At 42.2% G+C, this 27,059-nt stretch overlaps 12 non-coding genes and 1 pseudogene across 12 annotated transcripts; all 13 read right to left on the reverse strand.

The window, feature by feature from the left end:
* Positions 1-141: 141 nt before the first annotated feature.
* Positions 142-257, reverse strand: LOC141225147 (U2 spliceosomal RNA; annotated as a pseudogene).
* A 1,115-nt stretch (positions 258-1,372) lies between these two features.
* On the reverse strand, positions 1,373-1,563 carry LOC141225610 (U2 spliceosomal RNA). The gene has a single exon (XR_012292881.1). It is a non-coding gene; the product is annotated as a U2 spliceosomal RNA (small nuclear RNA).
* Positions 1,564-2,678: 1,115 nt separating this feature from the next.
* LOC141225265 (U2 spliceosomal RNA) lies at positions 2,679-2,869 on the reverse strand. The gene has a single exon (XR_012292541.1). It is a non-coding gene; the product is annotated as a U2 spliceosomal RNA (small nuclear RNA).
* A 1,115-nt stretch (positions 2,870-3,984) lies between these two features.
* On the reverse strand, positions 3,985-4,175 carry LOC141225266 (U2 spliceosomal RNA). The gene has a single exon (XR_012292542.1). It is a non-coding gene; the product is annotated as a U2 spliceosomal RNA (small nuclear RNA).
* A 1,115-nt stretch (positions 4,176-5,290) lies between these two features.
* Positions 5,291-5,478, reverse strand: LOC141225099 (U2 spliceosomal RNA). Its single transcript, XR_012292416.1, has one exon. It is a non-coding gene; the product is annotated as a U2 spliceosomal RNA (small nuclear RNA).
* A 6,453-nt stretch (positions 5,479-11,931) lies between these two features.
* On the reverse strand, positions 11,932-12,122 carry LOC141225545 (U2 spliceosomal RNA). The gene has a single exon (XR_012292817.1). It is a non-coding gene; the product is annotated as a U2 spliceosomal RNA (small nuclear RNA).
* A 1,098-nt stretch (positions 12,123-13,220) lies between these two features.
* Positions 13,221-13,411, reverse strand: LOC141225613 (U2 spliceosomal RNA). Its single transcript, XR_012292884.1, has one exon. It is a non-coding gene; the product is annotated as a U2 spliceosomal RNA (small nuclear RNA).
* Positions 13,412-14,509: 1,098 nt separating this feature from the next.
* Positions 14,510-14,700, reverse strand: LOC141225593 (U2 spliceosomal RNA). Its single transcript, XR_012292864.1, has one exon. It is a non-coding gene; the product is annotated as a U2 spliceosomal RNA (small nuclear RNA).
* A 1,098-nt stretch (positions 14,701-15,798) lies between these two features.
* Positions 15,799-15,991, reverse strand: LOC141225592 (U2 spliceosomal RNA). The gene has a single exon (XR_012292863.1). It is a non-coding gene; the product is annotated as a U2 spliceosomal RNA (small nuclear RNA).
* Positions 15,992-17,089: 1,098 nt separating this feature from the next.
* On the reverse strand, positions 17,090-17,280 carry LOC141225594 (U2 spliceosomal RNA). Its single transcript, XR_012292865.1, has one exon. It is a non-coding gene; the product is annotated as a U2 spliceosomal RNA (small nuclear RNA).
* Positions 17,281-18,378: 1,098 nt separating this feature from the next.
* LOC141225557 (U2 spliceosomal RNA) lies at positions 18,379-18,569 on the reverse strand. The gene has a single exon (XR_012292829.1). It is a non-coding gene; the product is annotated as a U2 spliceosomal RNA (small nuclear RNA).
* Positions 18,570-19,667: 1,098 nt separating this feature from the next.
* Positions 19,668-19,858, reverse strand: LOC141225104 (U2 spliceosomal RNA). The gene has a single exon (XR_012292421.1). It is a non-coding gene; the product is annotated as a U2 spliceosomal RNA (small nuclear RNA).
* A 6,390-nt stretch (positions 19,859-26,248) lies between these two features.
* On the reverse strand, positions 26,249-26,439 carry LOC141225268 (U2 spliceosomal RNA). Its single transcript, XR_012292544.1, has one exon. It is a non-coding gene; the product is annotated as a U2 spliceosomal RNA (small nuclear RNA).
* Positions 26,440-27,059: the final 620 nt, after the last annotated feature.

Raw genomic sequence — 27,059 nt, forward strand, 5'->3', positions numbered from 1 at the left:
CCCAGTAAGCTTGGACTCCCACCAGGGCGCCTACTCCTGGGGCACATTGCTCCAAAGCCCTCACACTTACCCAGCCTAGTGACTTCGATCCTGGAGGGCCATGTTTTCCATCAGATAACTCTATGAGCCACCTGGCGTACTAACAAGTGCACCAAACCAGTGTGTAATATGCATCAATTTACTAGGGCAGCCCAAGGACAAAACTGCCTTTTCAAAAGATACTACACTTGATCTTAGCCAAAAGGCCGAGAAGCGATAACCAGAATTGGTTTCAAACTACGGAGCCACCCAAGGATCCTGAAAAGTCCATTTGTGGAGATGAGCTCCTGGACTCCCGTTAAGAAGACATGTTGTCAACCTCTAGATCCCTTACATGCCTGCACTTTTCGGCTTGCTGCTGCTGCAATCCACGCGTTTTAGATCTGCATAACTCCACCTCTTTAAACACAGCACCTTCACCCCCTGCTGTTCCCACCCGCCTCAACACCGTTGGAAGGGAGGAGAACCAATTAAGGCGGGGGGTGGGGTGGAACGAGCAGCTGTCTACCCTTAGCAGGAGGGCTCCTGATTACATACCTCTCCTGCTGCTGCTGCTGCTGGCTGTCCAGCAGCAGACTGAAGGTGGCTGCTGCTGTGCACAGGTATATAAAGGCTCAGAGCCTATTATGACACGCGCAGCCAGCGTTCCATTGCCACATTCCATCTACTGCAGGCAGGATACCTGGCTGGCTGAATGTCGCTGAGAAGCTCACAGAGACCGCCATAAGCAACAGTTTAAAAGAATGCCACAGACTAATCAACCAAACTTTTTGGGTTGGGTTCTCTTTTATAGTCTGCAGGCATTAAATGAAAGAAGTCAGTGTTCCAGCAGAGGGAGACAACGTTTCAGAAAAGGCATTGTAGCAAACCAAAAAAGAAATTTTAAGCGCAGCAGAGTAACCAGCGCACATACCTGTTAGCTCAGGTGAGTTTAAAAGGCTGCTGTTGATAACAAGGGCATTTGCTAAATAGATGGTGTGTGTGCAACAATATACTGAAAGGTCAATTATATTGTGCAGCTTATCTCACCACCTGTAGTTATTTAGGTGAAAGCTCCAAAATGCTTGCCTAATATGTCTGTTTATCCAAAAGGAAGTAAAAAGGGAGAGCTAGAAAGATAGCATTGCATCACATTACATGGCAATGCAATGCACAGTTGCTGAAGTTGAACAAAAATGAGCTTGTAATCTGGCTTCTGCAACTTTGAACATGAAAAATCCAATGAGGAGAAGAAAAGCAAAGCCAAAGAGTCCATCCCAAAATCCGACAAACAAGCAAAATGAACAAAAAACATTGAATTCAATTCTTTCTGATTTTAGAAACTGCATTAAAGAAGGGGTGCACCGGTCCTGGAGATACTGCAATACCAGGTCAATGCGTGGAGTGGACAGAGCAAGCTCTTTTTCCATCTCCCTGTTCTAAAAATCCATTTAATATATGGTCCCCAGATAGGGGACGTATCAGATATTAAACTGATAAGAACAGATACTACACTTGATCTTAGCCAAAAGGCCGAGTAGCGATAACCAGAATTGGTTTCAAACTACGGAGCCACCCAAGGATCCTGAAAAGTCCATTTGTGGAGATGAGCTCCTGGACTCCCGTTAAGAAGACATGTTGTCAACCTCTAGATCCCTTACATGCCTGCACTTTTCGGCTTGCTGCTGCTGCAATCCACGCGTTTTAGATCTGCATAACTCCACCTCTTTAAACACAGCACCTTCACCCCCTGCTGTTCCCACCCGCCTCAACACCGTTGGAAGGGAGGAGAACCAATTAAGGCGGGGGGTGGGGTGGAACGAGCAGCTGTCTACCCTTAGCAGGAGGGCTCCTGATTACATACCTCTCCTGCTGCTGCTGCTGCTGGCTGTCCAGCAGCAGACTGAAGGTGGCTGCTGCTGTGCACAGGTATATAAAGGCTCAGAGCCTATTATGACACGCGCAGCCAGCGTTCCATTGCCACATTCCATCTACTGCAGGCAGGATACCTGGCTGGCTGAATGTCGCTGAGAAGCTCACAGAGACCGCCATAAGCAACAGTTTAACAGAATGCCACAGACTAATCAACCAAACTTTTTGGGTTGGGTTCTCTTTTATAGTCTGCAGGCATTAAATGAAAGAAGTCAGTGTTCCAGCAGAAGGAGACAACGTTTCAGAAAAGGCATTGTAGCAAACCAAAAAAGAAATTTTAAGCGCAGCAGAGTAACCAGCGCACATACCTGTTAGCTCAGGTGAGTTTAAAAGGCTGCTGTTGATAACAAGGGCATTTGCTAAATAGATGGTGTGTGTGCAACAATATACTGAAAGGTCAATTATATTGTGCAGCTTATCTCACCACCTGTAGTTATTTAGGTGAAAGCTCCAAAATGCTTGCCTAATATGTCTGTTTATCGAAAAGGAAGTAAAAAGGGAGAGCTAGAAAGATAGCATTGCATCACATTACATGGCAATGCAATGCACAGTTGCTGAAGTTGAACCAAAATGAGCTTGTAATCTGGCTTCTGCAACTTTGAACATGAAAAATCCAATGAGGAGAAGAAAAGCAAAGCCAAAGAGTCCATCCCAAAATCCGACAAACAAGCAAAATGAACAAAAAACATTGAATTCAATTCTTTCTGATTTTAGAAACTGCATTAAAGAAGGGGTGCACCGGTCCTGGAGATACTGCAATACCAGGTCAATGCGTGGAGTGGACAGAGCAAGCTCTTTTTCCATCTCCCTGTTCTAAAAATCCATTTAATATATGGTCCCCAGATAGGGGACGTATCAGATATTAAACTGATAAGAACAGATACTACACTTGATCTTAGCCAAAAGGCCGAGAAGCGATAACCAGAATTGGTTTCAAACTACGGAGCCACCCAAGGATCCTGAAAAGTCCATTTGTGGAGATGAGCTCCTGGACTCCCGTTAAGAAGACATGTTGTCAACATCTAGATCCCTTACATGCCTGCACTTTTCGGCTTGCTGCTGCTGCAATCCACGCGTTTTAGATCTGCATAACTCCACCTCTTTAAACACAGCACCTTCACCCCCTGCTGTTCCCACCCGCCTCAACACCGTTGGAAGGGAGGAGAACCAATTAAGGCGGGGGGTGGGGTGGAACGAGCAGCTGTCTACCCTTAGCAGGAGGGCTCCTGATTACATACCTCTCCTGCTGCTGCTGCTGCTGGCTGTCCAGCAGCAGACTGAAGGTGGCTGCTGCTGTGCACAGGTATATAAAGGCTCAGAGCCTATTATGACACGCGCAGCCAGCGTTCCATTGCCACATTCCATCTACTGCAGGCAGGATACCTGGCTGGCTGAATGTCGCTGAGAAGCTCACAGAGACCGCCATAAGCAACAGTTTAACAGAATGCCACAGACTAATCAACCAAACTTTTTGGGTTGGGTTCTCTTTTATAGTCTGCAGGCATTAAATGAAAGAAGTCAGTGTTCCAGCAGAGGGAGACAACGTTTCAGAAAAGGCATTGTAGCAAACCAAAAAAGAAATTTTAAGCGCAGCAGAGTAACCAGCGCACATACCTGTTAGCTCAGGTGAGTTTAAAAGGCTGCTGTTGATAACAAGGGCATTTGCTAAATAGATGGTGTGTGTGCAACAATATACTGAAAGGTCAATTATATTGTGCAGCTTATCTCACCACCTGTAGTTATTTAGGTGAAAGCTCCAAAATGCTTGCCTAATATGTCTGTTTATCCAAAAGGAAGTAAAAAGGGAGAGCTAGAAAGATAGCATTGCATCACATTACATGGCAATGCAATGCACAGTTGCTGAAGTTGAACCAAAATGAGCTTGTAATCTGGCTTCTGCAACTTTGAACATGAAAAATCCAATGAGGAGAAGAAAAGCAAAGCCAAAGAGTCCATCCCAAAATCCGACAAACAAGCAAAATGAACAAAAAACATTGAATTCAATTCTTTCTGATTTTAGAAACTGCATTAAAGAAGGGGTGCACCGGTCCTGGAGATACTGCAATACCAGGTCAATGCGTGGAGTGGACAGAGCAAGCTCTTTTTCCATCTCCCTGTTCTAAAAATCCATTTAATATATGGTCCCCAGATAGGGGACGTATCAGATATTAAACTGATAAGAACAGATACTACACTTGATCTTAGCCAAAAGGCCGAGAAGCGATAACCAGAATTGGTTTCAAACTACGGAGCCACCCAAGGATCCTGAAAAGTCCATTTGTGGAGATGAGCTCCTGGACTCCCGTTAAGAAGACATGTTGTCAACCTCTAGATCCCTTACATGCCTGCACTTTTCGGCTTGCTGCTGCTGCAATCCACGCGTTTTAGATCTGCATAACTCCACCTCTTTAAACACAGCACCTTCACCCCCTGCTGTTCCCACCCGCCTCAACACCGTTGGAAGGGAGGAGAACCAATTAAGGCGGGGGGTGGGGTGGAACGAGCAGCTGTCTACCCTTAGCAGGAGGGCTCCTGATTACATACCTCTCCTGCTGCTGCTGCTGCTGGCTGTCCAGCAGCAGACTGAAGGTGGCTGCTGCTGTGCACAGGTATATAAAGGCTCAGAGCCTATTATGACACGCGCAGCCAGCGTTCCATTGCCACATTCCATCTACTGCAGGCAGGATACCTGGCTGGCTGAATGTCGCTGAGAAGCTCACAGAGACCGCCATAAGCAACAGTTTAACAGAATGCCACAGACTAATCAACCAAACTTTTTGGGTTGGGTTCTCTTTTATAGTCTGCAGGCATTAAATGAAAGAAGTCAGTGTTCCAGCAGAGGGAGACAACGTTTCAGAAAAGGCATTGTAGCAAACCAAAAAAGAAATTTTAAGCGCAGCAGAGTAACCAGTGCACATACCTGTTAGCTCAGGTGAGTTTAAAAGGCTGCTGTTGATAACAAGGGCATTTGCTAAATAGATGGTGTGTGTGCAACAATATACTGAAAGGTCAATTATATTGTGCAGCTTATCTCACCACCTGTAGTTATTTAGGTGAAAGCTCCAAAATGCTTGCCTAATATGTCTGTTTATCCAAAAGGAAGTAAAAAGGGAGAGCTAGAAAGATAGCATTGCATCACATTACATGGCAATGCAATGCACAGTTGCTGAAGTTGAACCAAAATGAGCTTGTAATCTGGCTTCTGCAACTTTGAACATGAAAAATCCAATGAGGAGAAGAAAAGCAAAGCCAAAGAGTCCATCCCAAAATCCGACAAACAAGCAAAATGAACAAAAAACATTGAATTCAATTCTTTCTGATTTTAGAAACTGCATTAAAGAAGGGGTGCACCGGTCCTGGAGATACTGCAATACCAGGTCAATGGGTGGAGTGGACAGAGCAAGCTCTTTTTCCATCTCCCTGTTCTAAAAATCCATTTAATATATGGTCCCCAGATAGGGGACGTATCAGATATTAAACTGATAAGAACAGATTTTTTTTTTAATTTGGCTATCCCCTCACAGGGATAAAACCAGTTTTATTTAAAAATTACACAGATGTACAGAAATAAAAGCAACATTTTACATCATTACAAATTTTTATACATTGTCTCGAAACATACGAGACTTAAAAGCATAAATTATTCAAATAGGATAAAAATTTGCATATATTCAAATTAATAAAATGTTACAAAAATTCAAAATGTGTTCCATACATTGACATCCCATTTTAGGGAGATATTTGGATTATTTTTTTTATCTAATAAAAAATATACATACATTTCACTTAAACAAAAACTAAAAACATCATTTAAAGACAATTCATCATGATTAAAAATTAAAATATTTCGGGCTTTCCAGAGAGCTATTTTGGCGCAATTTATTGTCTTCCATGCCATAATTTTTTGGTCTTTTGTTGGGCATTCCATAAGTCCATAAAGTATTGTGGCGTAGTTAAAGTCTTTGAGGTCTGCCACTTTTTCCATCAGAGGGAGCAATTTTCTCCAGAACGCTTTTGCAAAAGGACAAGTCCATAGTAGATGTTTCACTGATTCCTCCTCTTGACATCCGCTTCTTGGGCAAATGGCAGACCTCACGAGTCCTCTTCTATGTTGGAATGCCCGGCACGGAAGACATTGGTGTGCGCAGCTCCAAGCCAAATCTTTCTGTATATTAAAAAGATATTTTGCATTAATGACTTTCCATATATTCAATATTTGTTCATCATCATAGCGCTCAATGTTACATAACTCTTCATTTTTACAAAGACTTTTAATTAATTTCTTACTATTTTGTAGATCTCCCGCTTCTTTACCCCCTAAATTAAAATGAATCACTATTTTTTCTAAAATTAAATAATGCGTTGGCAGTTTAAAAGCATATGGAGATGATAAAACCGTTTCAAACCACCCAAACTTTCTCATAAAAAAACCCGTGTTATAACGCATAAAAAAGGACCAATAGTGATTTTTAAAAAGGGCATTAAAACAGAAGCAAAAAAATTTAATTAAAAGGAATCTACTAAAATCTGGAAAGTCTTTCCCACCTTTGAGCTTTGGTTTTGTTACAATTTCTCTTTTTAATTTCTCCATCTTAGAACTCCAGAAAAAAGTAAAACATGCTTTAGTGATCTTTTTTAAAATATTTACAGGGGGAGGGAAAACCAAACTCAAATACAATAAAAGAGGCAAAATGACCATTTTTATAATTAATACTTTACCCTCCATCGTTAATTTTCTCATATTCCACATACATATTTTCGTATTCACTTTCTGAGCTACCGCCTCCCAGTTATTTAGACCATTATTGGATTCACAGAAAGAAATACCTAAAATATTAATAGATTCAGTTATTGGAATAAAAACATCGTGTAAAATCATCTCCCCAATATTTAAAATACTACTCTTATTAAAATTAACCTTAAAACCAGAAGCTGTACAAAAGGATTGGATCTGTTTGAGTGAGTTTTGTAGTGATGGTGCATCTCGGCAAAGGACCGCCACATCGTCCATGTAACCCACCACTTTTGCTTCTGTTCCTTTGCTTCCAGGTAGAGGGATACCACATATTTGTCTATCTCTACGGATTGCACATAAAAGTGGCTCAAGAGCACAAATAAAAAGTAGTGGGGACAGGGGGCACCCCTGTTTTACCCCTGATTTTAAAAAAACATCTTGTGTCTTAAAACCATTTACTAAAATCTTACTTGTGCAGTCCTTATAAAACGCTTTAAGAGATAATAAAAACCTTTCTGGTATGCCCATTTTTTCTAAAACCTTAAAAAGATAAAAATGAGAAATCTGATCAAAAGCTTTTTCGAAGTCAATTGATAAAATTGCCATCTTCCCTTTTCTGTTTTTAATGTCTTCAATACAGTCTTTAACAAGGTTTAGATTGTCCCAGATACTGCGCTCAGGCACACCACATACTTGGTTTGAGTGGATTATTTTTCCTATAATTTTTTTAAGGCGGTTTGCACAAATTTTTGCCATTATTTTATAGTCACAGTTTAGTAGGGTTATAGGTCTCCAGTTTTTTAAGTCTGTCTTATCACCTTTCTTATATAATAATGAGACCTCCCCTTTTTTCCAGGATTTTAATAAAACCTTATCATTAAAAACTTCAGTAAAAACATAAAACAGATCCTCTTTTAAAATATCATAAAATTTTACATAAAACTCTATAGGAATACCGTCTGATCCAGGGACTTTTCCAATTTTAAAACTTTTTATGGTTTGTAAAATTTCTTCTTCTGTTATGTTTTGTGATAAAAACTCTTGGGAGGCGGTATCTAAAACAGATGTTATTTCTTCTAGAGAATTTTGCATTATATTTTCATCTATTGTTTTATCATTAAAAAGATTAAAATAGTAACCATGTACCTTTTCCAAAATTTTTCCCATATTTTTCTCTCCATCTATATCTTCAATTACTGTTTTTTTCTCTCTAATTTTTTTAAAAAAATATCTAGAACATTTTTCGTCTTCCTCCACGTGTTTTATTCTGGAGCGGAAAATGAGCTCTTTCCCTTTTTGTTCTAGTGATTTTGTTATTTCTTCTTTCAGTATTTTAATATCTTTTTCTACTTCTAGACCATTTTCTCTAAGTTTATATAAGGTCTGTAACCGGGTATTTAAATTATTATATAATTCTAGCTTTTCTTTTGCTTTATATATGCTTTTCTTAATAAAAAAATCTTTTATTTTTTTTTTCATTTTATCCCACCAGGCACTTATACGGACATTTACATCTTTCTTCCTCCTGCAGTTTTTATAAAATTCAATAAAATCCGATAAAATCTTAGAATCATTTAAAAGGGATACATTCATTTTCCAAGTTTTTTTCCCACATTTTTTATTAGCATTAATTTTTACACTAAAAGATAAAAATTTATGATCTGAGAAGATATTATCGTGGGTTTCACATTTATCAGGTAAAATTTGTTCTGAACCGAATATAAAATCTATTCTTGAACTGCAATTTAAATTGCTCCAGGTAAAGCCGGCCTCTACTGAACTAGTCTTGTTGCATTCTTTATAAATATCAACAAGTCTAAAATCACTTAAAATATTACTTAACATACCGGAAGTTTTGTCATAGTTTCTACTTACGGCTGTAGAGCGCCGACTTTCACCCTTTAAAATACAATTAAAATCACCTGCCAAGATAAAAGGTTCAGAGGTATTAATAAATAATGGTAAAATCTCTAACATGTCAGCTCTTTCATTTTTATCTGGGGACCCATAAAAATTTAAAAATTGCCATTTTACACCATTAATAAAAGCTTTAACTAATAACATACGACCTGGTAAAATCTCTTGGATAAAATCAATTTGAACGTTTCCCTTAAAAAGTATAGCTATCCCTGCTGATCCGGTAACATTTGACCCGGACCACACTGATGGGCCACATTTCCAATCCTCTTTGTATTTTTTGTAGGATACTGTGTGCGGGATATTGCATTCCTGTAAAAAGAAGACAGAAGCAGTAAGACAAGTTAAAAAATTAAATAATGTTACTCTTCTGGTTTTTGATTTTAGACCCCTCACATTGAGGGAAATGCCCTTAAGTTCTGCCATTGGAGGAAAGTAAAAAAATTATATAAAACAGAAATACGGAACTTACTTCCTATCCGCTGAACCGGCCAGACCACTTACGCTCGAGCTACTTCCCTCGTCCGAATTTATCGTAAGTAAGGACTCCATGGAGGAGGAACTTGACTCACCAAGACAATGACCCAACGCTACATGTGAGTAGCTTGGGAGACAACTAAGAGGAACAGCACCCTGGGTCTCCATGGGCTGGCCATTCAGATCCTTATCAGGTGGGTCCCCAGGTGGCTCCCCTGCACCCAGGGGAGGCCGACACACAGGGGAAGGTTGTGTACAAGGCAATGTACCCGAGCTCACGGAGCTGGCAAGGCCCGGCTCCCCACCGGGGTCAGCAGGGTCCGGGACCTTTGGGGGACCAACGTCCACATCCCCACCAGGAGATGTGTCCATCTGATCCCCATCAGCCGCTCCATTCGAACCATCTTTCTTCCCTCTTTTCTTTTTATGGGGACCCACCGTAGTCCAGTTAGCCTCAGACTCAGGCCCAGGAAACCCAGTTTTTGCCTCGGGCTCGGTGTCAACCTTCTGCCGGTCTCTTTTGGTTTTACCGATCATGCCCTTTTGTTCCTTTTCTGCCTTTCTTTTAGCCTCCCTGTTGTCTTGGTGCCAACTTTTCCTCACTGCTTGGGAGTTACCCTTCATTACCTCTGAGCTTTCCTCATCACTCGAATCGCCCTCTTTGCTCGCTGAGGCTCCAGGTTGTTGTTCCTCCTCCTGAGGGGTGGTCTGACCTGTTGGTTCATTTTCAGATGTCCTGGCCTTTTCCTTCCGTCTCTGTTCGGCCTCCCAGAACCTATGTGGGCATGAAAAATAAAAATGACCAGGTTTTTGGCAGAAATTACATTTTTTATCATGAGGACATTCTTTGGTGTCATGTTCTGTACTAGCACAGTTTCTACAGGTTGCCTCACAGTCATCCTTAAAATGGCCATATTTTCCACAGTTTCTACAAAAGGGTGGCATACCAGAAAAAAAGAAGTCTCCATTTGAGGAACCTATTTTAAAACGTGCAGGAGGGAGTTTCACACCGCCTGGGAAATTAGGGTCTCTTTCACATGTTACTAGAAATTTCCATTTGGACGTCCATATGTGAAACTCATTAAGTACTTTCCCTATACATTTTACACTTTTAAAGTACATTGAAAGAAAACATGTTAGTTCCACTGAAGTAACGAAAGGAGAAAATACTTTAAGGATTACCATTTTTACCTCATCCAGGACGTGCTCGATAACTTGTATTCCTTTTAGAATAGGATTGTTTTTTGCCTTTCTGGCTCTTACCAGGACATCCTGAAAAATGCCTTCCCCGGTGAAGGTGATGTCATAATCGCCACGCCTCGGATAATCCTGGATAGAGAGAATCTCGTTCTTCTGCACATGAAAGAGCCCTTCAAGCACGTCCTGGACTACGTACCGCAATTTCCTTTCATCACTTCCGCCCTCTGTGAAATGAATACGGATAGTGTTTTTAAGCCTCGCATAGTGAGGCACGAGGTTGGGGTCAACCTCCATGGTAACGCAACAAGAAAAAGCAAATCGCAAACCGCTTGCAATCTGCGCCTTTCAGAGTTCTGTAAACAGAAACACCTGAGAGGCTGGGGGAGATCGCAACCCGTTACCCTGGGACTAAGCCCTCTCCCAATAGCAGCAGGCAGGGGAGCCCACCGAAGTGGGTCACCCTGCAAGGCCGAGGAGAGGGGTACCCGAGTACCTTCTGGACCACAGTCGCCTGTACAAGACACTTGACCGCAGCCAAAAGGCCGAGAAGCGATAACCAGAATTGGTTTCGGCCTTCGTTGCCACCCTCTGATCCTGAAAAGTCCATTTGTGGAGATGGCCACCTGGACTCCCGTTAAGAAGACATGCTGTCAACCTCTAGATCCCTTACATGCCTGCACTTTTCGGCTTGCTGCTGCAGCAATCCACGCGTTTTAGATCTGCATGACTCCAACTATTTTAGCACAGCACCCTCACCCCCTGCTGTTCCCACCCGCCTCAACACCGGTGGAAGGGAGGAGAACCAATTAAGGGGGGGACGAGCAGCTGTCTACCCTTAGCAGGAGTGTTGCTGATTACTTACCTTTCCTGCTGCTGTTGGCTGTCCAGCAGCAGACTGAAGGTGGCTGCTGCCGTGCGCTGGTATATAAAGGCTCAGAGCCTATTATGACACGCGCAGCCAGTGTTCCATTGCCACATTCCATCTACTGCAGGCAGGATACCTGGCTGGTTGAATGGCACTGAGAAGCTCACAGAGACCGCCATAAGCAACAGTTTAAAAGAATGCCACAGACTAATCAACCAAACTTTTTGGGTTGGGTTATTTCTTATAGTCTGCAGGCATTAAATGAAAGAAGTCAGTGTTCCACCAGAGGGAGACAACGTTTCAGAAAAGGCATTGGAGCAAGCCAAAAAAGACATTTTAAGTGCAGCAGAGTAACCAGCGCACATACCTGTTAGCTCAGGTGAGTTTAAATGGCTGCTGTTGATAACAAGGGCATTTGCTAAATAGATGGTGTGTGTGCAACAATATACTGAAAGAACAATTATATTTTGCAGCTTATCTCACCACCTGTAATTAGTTAGGTGAAAGCTCCAAAATGCTTGCCTAATATGGCTGTTTATCCAAAAGTAAGGAAAGAGGGAGAGCTAGATAGATAGCATTGCATTACAGTACATGGCTATGCAATGCAGAGTTGCTGAAGTTGAACCAAAATTAGTTTGTCATCTGGCTTCTGCAACTTTTAACATGAAAAAAACAATGAGGAGAAGAAAAGCAAAGCCAAAAAGTCCATCCAAAAATCCGACAAACAAGCAAAATGAACAAAAAGCATTGAATTCAATTCTTTCTGATTTTAGAAACTGCATTAAAGAATGAGTGCACTGGTCCTGGAAATGCTGCAATACCAGGTCAATGCGTGGAGTGGACAGAGCAAGCTCTTTTACCATCTCCCTGTTCTAAAAATCCATTTAATATATGGTCCCCAGATAGGGGACGTATCAGATATTAAACTGATAAGAACAGATACTACACTTGATCTTAGCCAAAAGGCCGAGAAGCGATAACCAGAATTGGTTTCGGCCTATGGTGCCACCCTCGGATCCTGAAAAGTCCATTTGTGGAGATGGCCACCTGGACTCCCGATAAGAAGACATGTTGTCAACCTCTAGATCCCTTACATGCCTGCACTTTTCGGCTTGCTGCTGCAGCAATCCACGCGTTTTAGATCTGCATGACTCCAACTATTTTAGCACAGCACCCTCACCCCCTGCTGTTCCCACCCGCCTCAACACCGGTGGAAGGGAGGAGAACCAATTAAGGGGGGGACGAGCAGCTGTCTACCCTTAGCAGGAGTATTGCTGATTACTTACCTTTCCTGCTGCTGCTGGCTGTCCAGCAGCAGACTGAAGGTGGCTGCTGCCGTGCGCTGGTATATAAAGGCTCAGAGCCTATTATGACATGCGCAGCCAGTGTTCCATTGCCACATTCCATCTACTGCAGGCAGGATACCTGGCTGGTTGAACGGCACTGAGAAGCTCACAGAGACCGCCATAAGCAACAGTTTAAAAGAATGGCACAGACTAATCAACCAAACTTTTTGGTTTGGGTTATTTTTTATAGTCTGCAGGCGTTAAATGAAAGAAGTCAGTGTTCCACCAGAGGGAGACAACGTTTCAGACAAGGCATTGGAGCAAGCCAAAAAAGACATTTTAAGTGCAGCAGAGTAACCAGCGCACATACCTGTTAGCTCAGGTGAGTTTAAATGGCTGCTGTTGATAACAAGGGCATTTGCTAAATAGATGGTGTGTGTACAACAATATACTGAAAGAACAATTATATTGTGCAGCTTATCTCACCACCTGTAATTAGTTAGGTGAAAGCTCCAAAATGCTTGCCTAATATGGCTGTTTATCCAAAAGGAAGTAAAGAGGGAGAGCTAGATAGATAGCATTGCACTACAGTACATGGCTATGCAATGCAGAGTTGCTGAAGTTGAACCAAAATGAGTTTGTCATCTGGCTTCTGTAACTTTTAACATGAAAAATACAATGAGGAGAAGAAAAGCAAAGCCAAAAAGTCCATCCAAAAATCCGACAAACAAGCAAAATGAACAAAAAACATTGAATTCAATTCTTTCTGATTTTAGAAACTGCATTAAAGAAAGAGTGCACTGGTCCTGGAAATGCTGCAATACCAGGTCAATGCGTGGAGTGGACAGAGAAAGCTCTTTTACCATCTCCCTGTTCTAAAAATCCATTTAATATATGGTCCCCAGATAGGAGACGTATCAGATATTAAACTGATAAGAACAGATACTATACTTGATCTTAGCCAAAAGGCCGAGAAGCGATAACCAGAATTGGTTTCGGCCTACGGTGCCACCCTCGGATCCTGAAAAGTCCATTTGTGGAGATTGCCACCTGGACTCCCGTTAAGAAGACATGTTGTCAACCTCTAGATCCCTTATATGCCTGCACTTTTCGGCTTGCTGCTGCAGCAATCCACGCGTTTTAGATCTGCATGACTCCAACTATTTTAGCACAGCACCCTCACCCCCTGCTGTTCCCACCCACCTCAACACCGGTGGAAGGGAGGAGAACCAATTAAGGGGGGGACGAGCAGCTGTCTACCCTTAGCAGGAGTGTTGCTGATTACTTACCTTTCCTGCTGCTGCTGGCTGTCCAGCAGCAGACTGAAGGTGGCTGCTGCCGTGTGCTGGTATATAAAGGCTCAGAGCCTATTATGACACGCACAGCCAGTGTTCCATTGCCACATTCCATCTACTGCAGGCAGGATACCTGGCTGGTTGAACGGCACTGAGAAGCTCACAGAGACCGCCATAAGCAACAGTTTAAAAGAATGCCACAGACTAATCAACCAAACTTTTTGGGTTGGGTTATTTTTTATAGTCTGCAGGCGTTAAATGAAAGAAGTCAGTGTTCCACCAGAGGGAGACAACGTTTCAGAAAAGGCATTGGAGCAAGCCAAGAAAGACATTTTAAGTGCAGCAGAGTAACCAGCGCACATACCTGTTAGCTCAGGTGAGTTTAAATGGCTGCTGTTGATAACAAGGGCATTTGCTAAATAGATGGTGTGTGTACAACAATATACTGAAAGAACAATTATATTGTGCAGCTTATCTCACCACCTGTAATTAGTTAGGTGAAAGCTCCAAAATGCTTGCCTAATATGGCTGTTTATCCAAAAGGAAGTAAAGAGGGAGAGCTAGATAGATAGCATTGCACTACAGTACATGGCTATGCAATGCAGAGTTGCTGAAGTTGAACCAAAATGAGTTTGTCATCTGGCTTCTGCAACTTTTAACATGAAAAATACAATGAGGAGAAGAAAAGCAAAGCCAAAAAGTCCATCCAAAAATCCGACAAACAAGCAAAAGCAACAAAAAGCATTGAATTCAATTCTTTCTGATTTTAGAAACTGCATTAAAGAATGAGTGCACTGGTCCTGGAAATGCTGCAATACCAGGTCAATGCGTGGAGTGGACAGAGCAAGCTCTTTTACCATCTCCCTGTTCTAAAAATCCATTTAATATATGGTCCCCAGATAGGGGACGTATCAGATATTAAACTGATAAGAACAGATACTATACTTGATCTTAGCCAAAAGGCCGAGAAGCGATAACCAGAATTGGTTTCGGCCTACGGTGCCACCCTCGGGTCCTGAAAAGTCCATTTGTGGAGATGGCCACCTGGACTCCCGTTAAGAAGACATGTTGTCAACCTCTAGATCCCTTATATGCCTGCACTTTTCGGCTTGCTGCTGCAGCAATCCACGCGTTTTAGATCTGCATGACTCCAACTATTTTAGCACAGCACCCTCACCCCCTGCTGTTCCCACCCGCCTCAACACCGGTGGAAGGGAGGAGAACCAATTAAGGGGGGGACGAGCAGCTGTCTACCCTTAGCAGGAGTGTTGCTGATTACTTACCTTTCCTGCTGCTGCTGGCTGTCCAGCAGCAGACTGAAGGTGGCTGCTGCCGTGCGCTGGTATATAAAGGCTCAGAGCCTATTATGACACGCGCAGCCAGTGTTCCATTGCCACATTCCATCTACTGCAGGCAGGATACCTGGCTGGTTGAACGGCACTGAGAAGCTCACAGAGACCGCCATAAGCAACAGTTTAAAAGAATGCCACAGACTAATCAACCAAACTTTTTGGGTTGGGTTATTTTTTATAGTCTGCAGGCGTTAAATGAAAGAAGTCAGTGTTCCACCAGAGGGAGACAACGTTTCAGAAAAGGCATTGGAGCAAGCCAAAAAAGACATTTTAAGTGCAGCAGAGTAACCAGCGCACATACCTGTTAGCTCAGGTGAGTTTAAATGGCTGCTGTTGATAACAAGGGCATTTGCTAAATAGATGGTGTGTGTGCAACAATATACTGAAAGAACAATTATATTGTGCAGCTTATCTCACCACCTGTAATTAGTTAGGTGAAAGCTCCAAAATGCTTGCCTAATATGGCTGTTTATCCAAAAGGAAGTAAAGAGGGAGAGCTAGATAGATAGCATTGCATTACAGTACATGGCTATGCAATGCAGAGTTGCTGAAGTTGAACCAAAATGAGTTTGTCATCTGGCTTCTGCAACTTTTAACATGAAAAATACAATGAGGAGAAGAAAAGCAAAGCCAAAAAGTCCATCCAAAAATCCGACAAACAAGCAAAAGCAACAAAAAGCATTGAATTCAATTCTTTCTGATTTTAGAAACTGCATTAAAGAATGAGTGCACTGGTCCTGGAAATGCTGCAATACCAGGTCAATGCGTGGAGTGGACAGAGCAAGCTCTGTGTTTCCACCTCCCTGTTCTAAAAATCCATTTAATATATGGTCCCCAGATAGGGGACGTATCAGATATTAAACTGATAAGAACAGATACTACACTTGATCTTAGCCAAAAGGCCGAGAAGCGATAACCAGAATTGGTTTCGGCCTACGGTGCCACCCTCGGATCCTGAAAAGTCCATTTGTGGAGATGGCCACCTGGACTCCCGTTAAGAAGACATGTTGTCAACCTCTAGATCCCTTACATGCCTGCACTTTTCGGCTTGCTGCTGCAGCAATCCACGCGTTTTAGATCTGCATGACTCCAACTATTTTAGCACAGCACCCTCACCCCCTGCTGTTCCCACCCGCCTCAACACCGGTGGAAGGGAGGAGAACCAATTAAGGGGGGGGCGAGCAGCTGTCTACCCTTAGCAGGAGTGTTGCTGATTACTTACCTTTCCTGCTGCTGCTGGCTGTCCAGCAGCAGACTGAAGGTGGCTGCTGCCGTGCGCTGGCATATAAAGGCTCAGAGCCTATTATGACACGCGCAGCCAGCGTTCCATTGCCACATTCCATCTACTGCAGGCAGGATACCTGGCTGGTTGAACGGCACTGAGAAGCTCACAGAGACCGCCATAAGCAACAGTTTAACAGAATGCCACAGACTAATCAACCAAACTTTTTGGGTTGGGTTATTTTTTATAGTCTGCAGGCGTTAAATGAAAGAAGTCAGTGTTCCACCAGAGGGAGACAACGTTTCAGAAAAGGCATTGGAGCAAGCCAAAAAAGACATTTTAAGTGCAGCAGAGTAACCAGCGCACATACCTGTTAGCTCAGGTGAGTTTAAATGGCTGCTGTTGATAACAAGGGCATTTGCTAAATAGATGGTGTGTGTGCAACAATATACTGAAAGAACAATTATATTGTGCAGCTTATCTCACCACCTGTAATTAGTTAGGTGAAAGCTCCAAAATGCTTGCCTAATATGGCTGTTTATCCAAAAGGAAGTAAAGAGGGAGAGCTAGATAGATAGCATTGCACTACAGTACATGGCTATGCAATGCAGAGTTGCTGAAGTTGAACCAAAATGAGTTTGTCATCTGGCTTCTGTAACTTTTAACATGAAAAATACAATGAGGAGAAGAAAAGCAAAGCCAAAAAGTCCATCCAAAAATCCGACAAACAAGCAAAAGCAACAAAAAGCATTGAATTCAATTCTTTCTGATTTTAGAAACTGCATTAAAGAATGAGTGCACTGGTCCTGGAAATGCTGCAATACCAGGTCAATGCGTGGAGTGGACAGAGCAAGCTCTTTTACCATCTCCCTGTTCTAAAAATCCATTTAATATATGGTCCCCAGATAGGGGACGTATCAGATATTAAACTGATAAGAACAGATACTATACTTGATCTTAGCCAAAAGGCCGAGAAGCGATAACCAGAATTGGTTTCGGCCTACGGTGCCACCCTCGGATCCTGAAAAGTCCATTTGTGGAGATGGCCACCTGGACTCCCGTTAAGAAGACATGTTGTCAACCTCTAGATCCCTTATATGCCTGCACTTTTCGGCTTGCTGCTGCAGCAATCCACGCGTTTTAGATCTGCATGACTCCAACTATTTTAGCACAGCACCCTCACCCCCTGCTATTCCCACCCACCTCAACACCGGTGGAAGGGAGGAGAACCAATTAAGGGGGGGACGAGCAGCTGTCTACCCTTAGCAAGAGTGTTGCTGATTACTTAACTTTCCTGCTGCTGCTGGCTGTCCAGCAGCAGACTGAAGGTGGCTGCTGCCGTGCGCTGGTATATAAAGGCTCAGAGCCTATTATGACACGCACAGCCAGTGTTCCATTGCCACATTCCATCTACTGCAGGCAGGATACCTGGCTGGTTGAACGGCACTGAGAAGCTCACAGAGACCGCCATAAGCAACAGTTTAAAAGAATGCCACAGACTAATCAACCAAACTTTTTGGGTTGGGTTATTTTTTATAGTCTGCAGGCGTTAAATGAAAGAAGTCAGTGTTCCACCAGAGGGAGACAACGTTTCAGAAAAGGCATTGGAGCAAGCCAAAAAAGACATTTTAAGTGCAGCAGAGTAACCAGCGCACATACCTGTTAGCTCAGGTGAGTTTAAATGGCTGCTGTTGATAACAAGGGCATTTGCTAAATAGATGGTGTGTGTACAACAATATACTGAAAGAACAATTATATTGTGCAGCTTATCTCACCACCTGTAATTATTTAGGTGAAAGCTCCAAAATGCTTGCCTAATATGGCTGTTTATCCAAAAGGAAGTAAAGAGGGAGAGCTAGATAGATAGCATTGCATTACAGTACATGGCTATGCAATGCAGAGTTGCTGAAGTTGAATCAAAATGAGTTTGTCATCTGGCTTCTGCAACTTTTAACATGAAAAATACAATGAGGAGAAGAAAAGCAAAGCCAAAAAGTCCATCCAAAAATCCGACAAACAAGCAAAAGCAACAAAAAGCATTGAATTCAATTCTTTCTGATTTTAGAAACTGCATTAAAGAATGAGTGCACTGGTCCTGGAAATGCTGCAACACCAGGTCAATGCGTGGAGTGGACAGAGCAAGCTCTTTTACCATCTCCCTGTTCTAAAAATCCATTTAATATATGGTCCCCAGATAGGGGACGTATCAGATATTAAACTGATAAGAACAGATACTACACTTGATCTTAGCCAAAAGGCCGAGAAGCGATAACCAGAATTGGTTTTGGCCTACGGTGCCACCCTCGGATCCTGAAAAGTCCAATTGTGGAGATGGCCACCTGGACTCCCGTTAAGAAGACATGTTGTCAACCTCTAGATCCCTTACATGCCTGCACTTTTCGGCTTGCTGCTGCAGCAATCCACGCGTTTTAGATCTGCATGACTCCAACTATTTTAGCACAGCACCTTCACCCCCTGCTGTTCCCACCCGCCTCAACACCGGTGGAAGGGAGGAGAACCAATTAAGGGGGGGACGAGCAGCTGTCTACCCTTAGCAGGAGTGTTGCTAATTACTTACCTTTCCTGCTGCTGCTGGCTGTCCAGCAGCAGACTGAAGGTGGCTGCTGCCGTGCGCTGGTATATAAAGGCTCAGAGCCTATTATGACACGCGCAGCCAGTGTTCCATTGCCACATTCCATCTACTGCAGGCAGGATACCTGGCTGGTTGAACGGCACTGAGAAGCTCACAGAGACCGCCATAAGCAACAGTTTAAAAGAATGCCACAGACTAATCAACCAAACTTTTTGGGTTGGGTTATTTTTTATAGTCTGCAGGCGTTAAATGAAAGAAGTCAGTGTTCCACCAGAGGGAGACAACGTTTCAGAAAAGGCATTGGAGCAAGCCAAGAAAGACATTTTAAGTGCAGCAGAGTAACCAGCGCACATACCTGTTAGCTCAGGTGAGTTTAAATGGCTGCTGTTGATAACAAGGGCATTTGCTAAATAGATGGTGTGTGTGCAGCAATATACTGAAAGAACAATTATATTGTGCAGCTTATCTCACCACCTGTAATTAGTTAGGTGAAAGCTCCAAAATGCTTGCCTAATATGGCTGTTTATCCAAAAGGAAGTAAAGAGGGAGAGCTAGATAGATAGCATTGCATTACAGTACATGGCTATGCAATGCAGAGTTGCTGAAGTTGAACCAAAATGAGTTTGACATCTGGCTTCTGCAACTTTTAACATGAAAAATACAATGAGGAGAAGAAAAGCAAAGCCAAAAAGTCCATCCAAAAATCCGACAAACAAGCAAAAGCAACAAAAAGCATTGAATTCAATTCTTTCTGATTTTAGAAACTGCATTAAAGAATGAGTGCACTGGTCCTGGAAATGCTGCAATACCAGGTCAATGCGTGGAGTGGACAGAGCAAGCTCTTTTTCCATCTCCCTGTTCTAAAAATCCATTTAATATATGGTCCCCAGATAGGGGACGTATCAGATATTAAACTGATAAGAACAGATTTTTTTTTTTTAATTTGGCTATCCCCTGCAGAGGGATAAAACCGTTTATTAAAACTTTAACAAATTACAAGCATAATTAAACAAATACCAAACGTTAAAAGACAAATGAAATTTACAAAACAAAAAAATACAAAGATTTTAAATAATTAGGTTCCATTGGTCAACAAGCCATTTTTTGGAAATATGTACATTCTTCTTTTTGTCAATTAAATAATAAGTATACATTTCACATAAACATAAACTTAAAACATCATTCACTGATAAAACATCTTGTTTAAAAATAGCAATGTTGCGCGCTTTCCAGAGAGATGACTTGGCGCAGTTCACTGTCTTCCAAGCCATTGTGTACTGGTCCATTGTGGGGCATTCCATAAGTCCGTATAGCACAGTTTTATATGTAAAGTCCTTGAGGTCTGCCACCCTTTCCAGTAGGGGGAGCAGTCTTCTCCAGAAATCCTTTGCAAAATTACATGTCCATAATAGATGTTCCACCGTTTCCTCGTCTTGGCATCCGGCTCTTGGGCAGATGGCAGACCGCACAAATCCTCTTCTGTATTGGAATGCCCGGCAAGGAAGACAGCGGTGCATGCAACTCCAAGCCAGATCTCTCTGTTCATTAAAAAGATAAAAAACGTTAATCATTTTCCAGATAGACATAGATTTGTCATCATCATATCTGTCAACATTACATATTTCCTCACTTTTACGTATTTCTTTAATTAGTTTCTTACTATTTCTTAATTCCTCTATTTTCTTAGTCCCTAAATTAAAATCGGACACTATTTTCCTTAAAATCTCATAATGCGTCGACAAATTAAAAGCATGGGGCACAGATATATTAACTTCATACCATCCAAACTTTCTCATAAAAAATCCTGTATTAAAACGCATAAAAAAGGACCAATAGTGATTCTTAAAAAGGGCATTAAAACAGTAAACGAACAGATGGATTAAAAGAAACCTATTAAAATCTGGAAAATCTTTACCACCTTTTACTTTTGATTTCATCACGATTTCTCTTTTCAGCTTTTCCATTTTTGAGTTCCAAAAGAAGGTAAAACAGGTTTTGGTTATCTTTTTTAAAACATTAACAGGCGGGGGGAAAACCATGCTAAGATACAATAAAAGAGGTAAAATCACCATCTTTAAAACCAATACTTTACCCTCCATTGTAAGTCTCCTCATGTTCCACATACATATTTTCGTATTTACTTTCTGTGTAACTGTTTCCCAACTATTATAACCATCATTATTTTCAGTGAATGATATACCTAAAATGGAAATGGATTCGGAGACATTAATTGGTACATCACGTAAAATCATCCCCCCAACACTTAAAATGTTACACTTATTAAAATTGATTTTAAAACCAGAAGCTAGACAAAAGGATTGCACTTGATGGAGAGTGGCCGTAAGTGATGGTGCATCTGTACACAAGACCGCCACGTCATCCATGTAGCCTACAACCTTGGCCTCCAAACCACCGCTTCCAGGCAGAGGGACACCGCATATCTGTTTATTTTGGCGTATTGCACATAACATTGGTTCCAGTGCACAGATAAACAGTAGGGGGGACAGAGGGCATCCCTGTTTCACCCCTGACCGTAAAAATACCTCTTGTGTCTTAAAACCATTCACTAAAATCTTACTTGTACAATCCTTGTAAAATGCTTTAAGCGATAGTAAAAACCCTTCTGGTATGCCCATTTTCTCTAAAACTTTAAAAAGATAAAAGTGTGAGACACGGTCAAATGCTTTTTCAAAATCAATAGATAAAATCGCCATTTTCCCCTTTCTGTCTTTCACATCCTCAATACAGTCTTTCACTAAATTCAGATTGTCCCATATACTGCGCCCCGGCACCCCACACACTTGATTAGAATGAATAACTTTGCTGATGACTTCTTTTAGACGATTTGCACAAATTTTAGCCATTATTTTATAGTCACAATTTAAAAGTGTTATTGGTCTCCAGTTTTCTAATTTTGATTTATCACCTTTTTTGTATAGGAGGGAGACTTCACCTTTCTTCCAGGAATTTAATAAAACCTTATTATTAAAAACCTCAGTAAACAAATAAAACAAATCATCTTTTAAAATATCATAAAAACATACATAAAATTCTATTGGGATGCCATCAGGACCAGGGACCTTTCCAGTTTTAAAACTTTTAATAGTTTTTAACACTTCTTGTTCCGTTAAAACTTGGGATAAAAACTCTTGGGATGCGGGATCTAAAACAGCTGTTAGTCCTTGCAGCGAATCATCCATTAATTTATTATCTATATTTTTTCCATTAAAAAGATTAGAAAAAAAAACCTCAACTTTACCCAGCATATTTTTTATATTATTCTCACCATCTATATGGTCAATTATCACTTTTTCTTTTTTATTTTTCCTAAAAAAATATCTGGAACACTTTTCATTTTCTTCTATATGTTGTACTCTAGAACGAAAAATTATCTCTTTTCCTTTTTGTTCTAGCCATTTTGAAATCTCTTCTTTTAAGTTTGAAATATCAAGTTGTACATCTATCCCATTGTCTCTGAGCTTAAATAATGTTTGTAGGCGGGTATTTAAAATTCTATATTCTTCATATTTTTCTTTGGCTCTACATATACTCTTTTTAATAAAAAAGTCTTTTATTTTTACTTTCATTCTATCCCACCATACACTCATAGTCTCATTTGTTTTTTTCCCTTTTCTACATTTCCTATAAAACTCAATAAAATCTGATAAAATCTGCGGGTCGGTTAAAAGGGATACGTTCATTTTCCAGCTTTTCTTACCACATTTTTTGTTGTCATTTACTTTTATGGTAAAGGATAAAAGTTTATGGTCTGAAAATATATTAGCTAAAACTTCACATTTGGCAGGTATTGTTTTATCTGAACCAAAAATAAAATCAATCCTAGAGCTACAATTAGCATTGCTCCAAGTGAAACCGGCGTCCTCTGGGCTGTCACTATGACACTCTTTATATATGTCTATCAATTTAGCATCTTTGACTATATCATGTAGCATACCTGAGGTTTTATCGTAGTTCCTGCTTACAGAGCTGGAGCGCCGGTTTTCACCTTTTAAAACACAATTAAAATCCCCTGCTAAGATAAAAGGTTCAGAGTTATTAATAAATAATGGTAAAAGATCAAGCATTTCGGCTCTTTCATTTTTCTCTGGGGATCCATAAAAATTTAAAAACTGCCATCTAATACCATCAATAAAAGCTTTTACTAATAAAATACGACCTGGTAAAATTTCCTGAATAAAATCAATTAAAACGTTCCCTTTAAAAAGTATGGCTACACCCGCTGATCCTGCAGCATTCGATCCGGACCAGACAGATGGCCCACACTTCCACTCATCTTTATATTTTTGATATGACATTTCATGTGGGATATTACATTCTTGCAGAAAAAATACAGATGCAGTAAAACACGTAAAAAAATTAAAAAGAGCAGTTCTTCTCGTGTTAGATTTTATGCCTCTCACGTTGAGGGAAATACCTTTCAGTTCAGCCATCATTAGAAAATGTAGAAATTTTACTTAGGTAACTAAGAGCAACGGATTTTCCTGTCCGATGAACCTGATCAGACCACTGGGCTTGCGCCTCCCTCCTCATCTGATAGTATCGTCACGAGAGTCTCCGTGGAGGAGGAAAGATTACCACATTTATATAAACCCGACGCTACACTGGCATAGCTCGGAGGGCTGGCTGGCAGAACCCGCTGGGTCTCCATTGGCTGGCCATGCAGTTCCTCATCAGGTGGGTCCCCGAGGGGTTCCGCCGCCCCTGTTTGACCTGTAGAAGGTCGTCCTATAGGAGGAGGTTGCGCACAAGGCAGAGCCTCTGACTCTTCAGAGGCAGCAAGATCCCGGTCCCCACCTGTAGCAGCGGAGACCGAAACCCCTGAGGGTCCAGCGTCCACGTCCCCTTCTGGAGAAGTGTCCATCTGTTCACCTCCTGCTGCCTCCTCCGAACCACCCTTTTTCTTTTTCTTAGGACCCACCTTTATCCACTCAGCGCCCTCAGCACTAGGAGACCCAGACTGGGCATGGGCTTCTGTGTCGGCCTTTTGCCGGTCCCTTTTGACCTTACCAGTAGTGCCCTTCTGCTCCTTCTCAGCCCTCCTTTTGGACTCCCGCAGGTCCTGCAGCCAGGTTTTGGGATTTGGTATTTTACCTGTCATAGACTCTGGAGACACTTCACTATTTGGTACGCCCTTATTGTCTCCAGAGGCTCCAGGTTGTTGTTCCTCCTCCTGAGGGGTGGTCTGATCTTTTGGTCCTTGGTCGGACGTCTTGGACTTCCCCTTTTGCTCATCTTCCCGAAATCTGTGAGGGCAAGAAAAATAAAAGTGACCTGGAGTCTGGCAAAAACTGCATTTCTTTTCCTTAGGGCATTCTTTTGTCTCATGTTCTTCACTAGCACAATTTCTACATGATACATGACAGTTTTCTTTTGAATGACCATAGCGCCCACAATTTCTGCAATATACTGGCATCCCAGAAAAGAAGAAATCCCCATTTGTTTGCCCAATTTTGAAACGGGCAGGGGGGAGCCGTATACCACCTGGTGTATTTGGATCTCTTGTACACTTCACAAGGAATTTCCACTTAGATGTCCATATGTTATATTCGTTTAATATCTTCCCAATACATTTAACACTTTTAAAATAAATTGCTAGAAATGACATGACTTCTGGAGCAGAAACAAAGGGCGAAAATATTTTTACAATAACCAGTCTTACCTCATCCAGGACGTGCTCAACAATTTGTATCCCTTTCAAAACAGGACTATTTTCAACTTTTTTTAACTTTTCTAGTACATCTCTAAAAATACCTTCTCCGGTGAATGTGATGTCATAGTCACCTCTTCTGGGATAATCCTGGATGGAGAGAATTTCATTCCTTTGTACGCCAAGAAGGTTCCTGAGCACGTCCTGGACTACATACCCTAATTTCCTCATATCCGAGCCACCCGCCGTGAAGTGAACTCGGATAGAGTTTTTTAGCCTCGCATAAAGAGGCACGAGGTTAGGGTCAACCTCCATGGAAAAACGCAACAAGGTTGCAAATTGCAGCCGCTTGCAATCTGCGCTCCCAGTGTTCTTGCAGCGAAAAACACCTGGAAGCTGGGGGATCGCAACTCGTTACCCTGGGACTAAGCCCTCTCCCTAATAGCAGCAAGCAGGCTAAGTCCACCAAAGTGGACGATCCTGCCAGGCCAAGGAGAGGGGTACCCGAGTGCCCTTCAACCACAATCTCCTGCAATAAAGCACTTGATCTTAGCCAAAAGGCCGAGAAGCGATAACCAGAATTGGTTTCAAACTACGGAGCCACCCAAGGATCCTGAAAAGTCCATTTGTGGAGATGAGCTCCTGGACTCCCGTTAAGAAGACATGTTGTCAACCTCTAGATCCCTTACATGCCTGCACTTTTCGGCTTGCTGCTGCTGCAATCCACGCGTTTTAGATCTGCATAACTCCACCTCTTTAAACACAGCACCTTCACCCCCTGCTGTTCCCACCCGCCTCAACACCGTTGGAAGGGAGGAGAACCAATTAAGGCGGGGGGTGGGGTGGAACGAGCAGCTGTCTACCCTTAGCAGGAGGGCTCCTGATTACATACCTCTCCTGCTGCTGCTGCTGCTGGCTGTCCAGCAGCAGACTGAAGGTGGCTGCTGCTGTGCACAGGTATATAAAGGCTCAGAGCCTATTATGACACGCGCAGCCAGCGTTCCATTGCCACATTCCATCTACTGCAGGCAGGATACCTGGCTGGCTGAATGTCGCTGAGAAGCTCACAGAGACCGCCATAAGCAACAGTTTAACAGAATGCCACAGACTAATCAACCAAACTTTTTGGGTTGGGTTCTCTTTTATAGTCTGCAGGCATTAAATGAAAGAAGTCAGTGTTCCAGCAGAAGGAGACAACATTTCAGAAAAGGCATTGTAGCAAACCAAAATAGAAATTTTAAGCGCAGCAGAGTAACCAGCGCACATACCTGTTAGCTCAGGTGAGTTTAAAAGGCTGCTGTTGATAACAAGGGCATTTGCTAAATAGATGGTGTGTGTGCAACAATATACTGAAAGGTCAATTATATTGTGCAGCTTATCTCACCACCTGTAGTTATTTAGGTGAAAGCTCCAAAATGCTTGCCTAATATGTCTGTTTATCCAAAAGGAAGTAAAAAGGGAGAGCTAGAAAGATAGCATTGCATCACATTACATGGCAATGCAATGCACAGTTGCTGAAGTTGAACCAAAATGAGCTTGTAATCTGGCTTCTGCAACTTTGAACATGAAAAATCCAATGAGGAGAAGAAAAGCAAAGCCAAAGAGTCCATCCCAAAATCCGACAAACAAGCAAAATGAACAAAAACCATTGAATTCAATTCTTTCTGATTTTAGAAACTGCATTAAAGAAGGGGTGCACCGGTCCTGGAGATACTGCAATACCAGGTCAATGCGTGGAGTGGACAGAGCAAGCTCTTTTTCCATCTCCCTGTTCTAAAAATCCATTTAATATATGGTCCCCAGATAGGGGACGTATCAGATATTAAACTGATAAGAACAGATACTACACTTGATCTTAGCCAAAAGGCCGAGAAGCGATAACCAGAATTGGTTTCAAACTACGGAGCCACCCAAGGATCCTGAAAAGTCCATTTGTGGAGATGAGCTCCTGGACTCCCGTTAAGAAGACATGTTGTCAACCTCTAGATCCCTTACATGCCTGCACTTTTCGGCTTGCTGCTGCTGCAATCCACGCGTTTTAGATCTGCATAACTCCACCTCTTTAAACACAGCACCTTCACCCCCTGCTGTTCCCACCCGCCTCAACACCGTTGGAAGGGAGGAGAACCAATTAAGGCGGGGGGTGGGGTGGAACGAGCAGCTGTCTACCCTTAGCAGGAGGGCTCCTGATTACATACCTCTCCTGCTGCTGCTGCTGCTGGCTGTCCAGCAGCAGACTGAAGGTGGCTGCTGCTGTGCACAGGTATATAAAGGCTCAGAGCCTATTATGACACGCGCAGCCAGCGTTCCATTGCCACATTCCATCTACTGCAGGCAGGATACCTGGCTGGCTGAATGTCGCTGAGAAGCTCACAGAGACCGCCATAAGCAACAGTTTAACAGAATGCCACAGACTAATCAACCAAACTTTTTGGGTTGGGTTCTCTTTTATAGTCTGCAGGCATTAAATGAAAGAAGTCAGTGTTCCAGCAGAAGGAG

Source organism: Phyllobates terribilis, unplaced genomic scaffold, assembly GCF_046119375.1.
Source record: "Phyllobates terribilis strain yellow unplaced genomic scaffold, ASM4611937v1 Scaffold_404__1_contigs__length_1715579, whole genome shotgun sequence".
Classification (NCBI taxonomy): domain Eukaryota; kingdom Metazoa; phylum Chordata; class Amphibia; order Anura; family Dendrobatidae; genus Phyllobates; species Phyllobates terribilis.